The sequence below is a fragment of the Bos taurus genome, chromosome X, assembly GCF_002263795.3.
Source record: "Bos taurus isolate L1 Dominette 01449 registration number 42190680 breed Hereford chromosome X, ARS-UCD2.0, whole genome shotgun sequence".
Classification (NCBI taxonomy): domain Eukaryota; kingdom Metazoa; phylum Chordata; class Mammalia; order Artiodactyla; family Bovidae; genus Bos; species Bos taurus.
Window position 1 is genome coordinate 36,409,490 of NC_037357.1, and position 6,106 is coordinate 36,415,595.

Here is a 6,106-nt window from a genome sequence, read left to right on the forward strand (position 1 = left end):
AAGGCTGAGTGTTGAAAATAGACTTTGCTGATGTTTTCAAGTACAACAGGCCTAACTTGACTCACATGGAATGCCCCACATCCATGTTACTTCACTGCAAGCGGTTCAGCAGGTGGCTGGAACAAGCACTGCATCTGATCAGCCAAACCACGTCTTTTTTCTGGGTCAGAAACTAGCTTCCACAGTTGACAGTAAAATCAAGGCCCTGCCAGATACCACAGATAAGGTGACCTTTGGTACTGACATTAGAAGGCAAGAGTACCCAGCCTGCCTCCCCACAGTAGGGGTCTCTTGTGTCCTCACCTCTCTTTTCCCCACAGCTGGTGCTCCCAGCGGCCCTGGGTGCTGGGTCAGCAGTGTCTCTAGGCCATGATGTAAGGCCGAGACAACCAGAGTAGCTGGGGCTTGGGTTTGGGGGAACCAGGCAAAGGCGCAGACCCTACAGCCAAGGGGAATCCTGGTGCTGAGAAAAAGGAGGGGAAGCCACGTGAACTTCCTCACCCTGGTCAAAGCCCAGGCTGATTACTGTGAATGGTTTTTCCTGACACTTCAGACCAACCCCCAATCTAAGGAAGGGTATTTTGGCCCACAAAGCTAACCTAAGAAGCAAGGGCCAGGAAACCTAACCTGAGCCCCAGGCTCTTTGAGCTCTGGCCCCTCTAATCCACCAGGCACCTCCTTAAGTTTCCACCTTTTACTTTATTTTCTTTGATCTTAAATTGCATTTATTAACATTTCTTTATTTTAATTGTGCCATTTGTTGTTTTTTTTTAATTAGTTTTTATTTTCTGAGACAGAGTGGCACTGTGCAGGCTGGAGCAGGGGTCCTGATGGGAGAGAGCAGACCTGAGACAGACGCTACCACATGGGCACCTCACTGATGGCAGATGGGGTGCTGGAAGGCCTAAGGGACAAGGTGGCCTTTCCAATCAAGGCTTCCAGTCGCTGGAACTCCACAATTCTGATTGTGAACCTGATCCCGCTTGGCACCACACACGGACATTGCTTCCTGGGAGACCTCAGTGCGGAAGGGAGGCAAATCCATGGGATGTGTCCCTTCATTTGGCTTCTGTCCTGCACTGTGTTCTCATGGTCTGTGTTTCATGGTAAAAACCACTTATCTGAATAAGTTTTAGCATCTGTTTATTACACGGAAAAGAACACAACCTAATTGTTTCATATCTGTCTTGAAATTTTAATATTTCCTTTACTTTGGTCTTCAACATGACTTTTAATTCATTTTCATACTCTATGGTGATAGAAGTCAGAATAGCGAGTATCTCTATTGGGAAGAGGCTGGAAGTAAAACAAATTTGTAAATTATAGTGTATTACAGAAAGTGATGAGCAATGTGGGAAAGAACAGGATGAAGCAGACTGACTGCCCACCAGGCTGTGGGGAGGGTGGATGCAGGAGGAAGTCAGGGGAGAAGGTGAGACCTGTGCAGACTCGGAGATGACGGAGGTGGCCAGGAGCTATATTTGAGAGCATAGTCAAGGCAGGGAGAACAGACTATGCAAAAGCACTAATTCCTCAGAAAACTTGGAATGTTGAGGGTGCAACCAAGAGGCCAGTGTGGTCGGCATGGAGTGAGCAAGAGTGAGCACAGCAGAGGAGGTACAGAGGCAGTGGGGGTTCACAGATGAGCACAGATGAGTGGGTCCTATCTGGTCATTATAAGGACCTCTGGCTTATACTCTGAGTGAGAATAAATCCAGTGAAGGGAAGTGAACAGGGGAGACACATCTGGCTTACATTTTGAAAGGAAGGATCACTGTAGCCACTAGTGCTGCTGGGTGCTGGCGGGTGAGAGACTCCATCACTGTCACGCCCAGGACCATTGCCACCATCCCCAGAAGCAACACCTGCCTCCCTCCAGTGCATGGAGGCAGAGCTCTCCGGGTTCTGTCACAGCAGACTCTGTTCACACATATGGAGGAACAGCAAAGGCTCTGCCCTGCCACTGGCTTCAAAGATCCTCTTAAAAGCGCCCAAAATATATGAAGCTCAGGCTGTGATAAAAGTGGGCATCAGGCCAGGGAGGATCAGCAGTGATCTCTGGGAGCTGAGACACTTAAGAGATGAGCTGTGCAGCTTCCCCAGCTTGCTGTCTATACAGACTGCCCAGGCTATGTCCAGCCAGCTCCCTGGGTGTCGAGGGGGAATCACAGAGCAGAGGCTGTTGGAGCTAGCAGGCAGCGCACCAGAGAGGAGAGGGTGGCAGAGGGAGGACAGAACTGGCAGAGTCCCTGGTGCTGGGAAAGTCTGAGGGCAGAAGGAGAAGAGGATGTCAGAGGATGAGATGGCTGGATGGCATCAGAGATGCAATGAACAGGAACTTGGGCAAACTCTGGGGGACAGTGAGGGAAAGAGAGGCCTGGCAAGCTGCAGTCCATGGGGTTGCAAATAGTCAGATACCACTGGGCGACTGAACAATAACAACAGCTGCCAAAGCCACGTTCTTCCCAATAAGTTTCACCAGTAATAAAGCTGGTATTTAGGTTGAAACACATGCAAGGGGGTTGTGTCAAAGGCTGCTGATGCTCAGCTGGACCTATGTGAAAGGAGTTGTAAGGGACATGCTGCAGGCGTGAGTGACTGGTGTCAGTGAACTCCTTGTAGGGGAAATGATTCAGGTGGTCCAGCTTATAAAGCCACACACTTTCTTTCAGACTTTCAAAAGAAAGGTGCTGCTAGTGGTAAAGGATCCGACTGCCAAGGCGGGAGACACAACAGACACAGGTTCAACCCCTTGGTGGGGAAGATCCCTTGGAGAAGGAAATGGGAACTCACTCCAATATTCTTGCCTGGAAAATCCCATGGACAGGGAGCCTGGCGGGTTCCACTCCCTGGGTCACAAAGAGTCAGACACGATTGAGCCCACACACACACACATATACACATATATTTTTAATCCAGGAGAAAGCAGAGGTTAGAGTGGTTACAGTTCAGGGCAGAGCAAGATGATACATGTGTAGGACTTCCCTGGGGGTTCAGTGGTCAGCAATACACCTGCCAATACAAGGGACATTGCTTTGATGCCTGGTCTGGGAAGATTCAACATGCCACGGAGCAACTGAGCCCATGCCCCATACCTACTGAGCCTGTGCTCTAGAGCCCATGTTCTGCAATAAGCAAAGTGACCACAGTGAGAAGCCTGTGCACAGCAATGAGAATTTAGCCCCCCTTCTTACAAGTAGAGAAAGCCTGGAAGGAAGGAAGGAAGAGGACCCAACATATGCAAAAATTAATCAATAAAATCAACAGGAGGGGAGGAGAGCGGGCCAGCCTCTCTAAGTAAAAAGCAGGGCAGAGCTGGGCTAAGGGATCCTGTATGAAAACCAAGTGGAAAATAAAGCCTCGCAGTTGCTTATAGGTGACCAAATGAGCTCTCTGTCCCAGTCTTCCTGTGGGTGCTGCAAAGGGGGAGCCACGAGCAGACGTTACAGTTTCAGTTGTAAGTTTAGCAGATATTGATGTGTTTCCACCATCATTCCTGGGGACAAACTGTGTCAAGGCAGATCCAGAATCACATGAGAATGCAGAGAGTAAGTGTGGACACTCTGGTCAGACATGTGGGAGGAAAGCCCAAAGAATATCTCATGCAAGGATCTAGGGTATATACTCCTGCCTCCACAGACGACACCGTGAGGGCACCCTCATACACCCCACCGAGGGGACTTGTCACAGTTTCCCAGGGCATAAATTCTGGAGTTCAGGGATGTGCAGGCTTCACTGGATTCAGTCATGCCAGGATGCTCCCTGCTATGGCTGCTACCATCTCCATTCCTACCGTATCCGGCAACTTTTGGGGTTTTTATCTTCTATAACTAGCCTATTCATGTCCTTCGCCCATTTCTATAAATTGCAATTGCCCTTAGTTTCTTGATGATAATAGGATATTAAAAATATTTGTATATTCGTGATATTAATCTGTTATGGGCTTAAAACAATGTTTAGGAAGTACTTCCCTACTCTTAGCTCACAAGGCTATTTTCTTATATTTTTCTATAATAGTTTTATCTATTCGGTAATTCAAGGAACATTTTTTGTTGGACACCATTTCTGGTCTCCATGCAGGTTACAGTCTAGTCTGGAGAGACTATCAAGAAACAAAAAACTGCGGGAGAACAAGATGGTGGAGGAATAGGTAGATATGGAGTACATGTCTCACCATGGATACAACAGAAATACACCTTGAGACCCAGAAGTGCATGCAGAACACCAGCTGAGAGCTGACAGGAGTACCTGATCAGTGGGAAAGAATATATGGAACCTCACAAAACTCGGGAGGAAGAACGAACCAGTGGGAAAAACAGGAGTATTTGTAGGACTAGAACTGAACTCAGTGGGTGGGAGAACTGAAGAAGGGGTCCGATACCCACATCGGGGCAATTGTCTGATACAGAGGAGAAACATTTAAGGCTGGGAGTGAAACAGCTGATCTGTGTGGCAGCCTAAATGCAATGAGAATCAGACAGTCTTTGCTGCCACCATAGATAGCCCGGACAGGGACACAGGTCCCCTGGAAGGCACAGCGGCTGCAAGCTGGAATTTAGGGATTGTGGAACAATCCCAGGGCGAGGGCTGCTGTTGACTGTGGAGAGATGGATAGAGGGGATGTGAGGGAGGAGTCTGTGGTGGGAAATGCCTGTGGAGAAAGTCGAGCAGCCACGGAAGCAAGGTGATACTGCTGAGTCACAGGTAACCATAGCCTTTCTCTCCCCACCCGCCAGCATCCAGAGATGAATAATAGAGAAGCTCACCCCTCAAACGCCTGATGCACTGAACTGCAGAGTAGGACCCCACCCAGGGTCCCCTTTTACATGCCTAATGTGCTGATCTATAGAGTACGAGCCCATCCAGGGGGACCCTTTAAGTGCCTGATGTGTGAAACAACAAGAAGGACCCCAGGCAAGGGAGCCCTCTAACTGCTTAAATGGGCAGAGCTACAGAGAAAGACTGGCCAAAAAGATCTTCTGATCGTCAGATACAAGAGGCCCACAAAAAGACTCAGATAGGGCCATGACCAGTAATGACATAACCATGCCCCAACCAGCAATGCTGAAGAAGCTGAAGTTGAACAGCTCTATGAAGACCTACAAGACCTTCTAGAACTAACACCCCAAAAAAGATTCCTTTACATTATATGGGACTGGAATGCAAAAGTAGGAAGTCAAGAGATACTGGAGTAACAGAGAAATTTGGCTTTGGAGCACAAAATGAAGCAGGGCAAAGGCTAAAAGAGTTTTGCAAAGAGAACCCACTGGTCACGTAGGAAACACCCTCTTCCAACAACACAGGAGAAGACTCTACACATGGACATCACCAGATGGTCAATACTAAAATCAGATTGGTTATATTCGTTGGAGCCAGTGATGGAGAAGCACTATAGAGTCAGCAAAAACAAGACTGGGAGCTGACTGTGGCTCAGATCATGAACTCCTAATTGCCAAATTTAGACTTCAATCGAAGAAAGTAGGGGAAACTACTAGACCATTCAGGTATGACCAAAATCAAATCCCTTATGATAATACAGTGGCAGTGACAAATAGATTCAAGGCATTAGATCTGATAGACAGAGTGCCTGACATCTATGGGCAGAGGTTTGTGACATTGTACAGGAGGCAGTGATCAAGACCATCCCCAAGAAAAAGAAATGCAAAAAGGCAAAATGGTTCTCTGTGGAGGCCTTACAAATAGCTGAGAAAAGAAGAGAAGCTAAAGGCAAAGGTGAAATGGAAATCTATAGTACCCATTTGAATGCAGAGTTCCAAATAATAACAAGGAGATATAAAAACCTTTCTTCATCGATCAATGCTAAGACATAGAAGAAAACAATGGAATGGGAATGCCTAGAGATCACTTCAAGAAAATTAGAGATACCAAGGGAACATTCCATGAAAAGATGGGCACAATAAAGAACAGAAGTAATATGGATCGAACAGAAGCAGAAGATATTAAGAAGAGGTGGCAAGAATACACTGAAGAACTATACAAAAAAGGTCTTCATGACCCAGATAACCATGAGGGTATGATCACTCACCTAGAGCCAGACATCCTGGCATGCGAAGTCAAATGGGCCTTAGGAAGCATCACTAAGAAC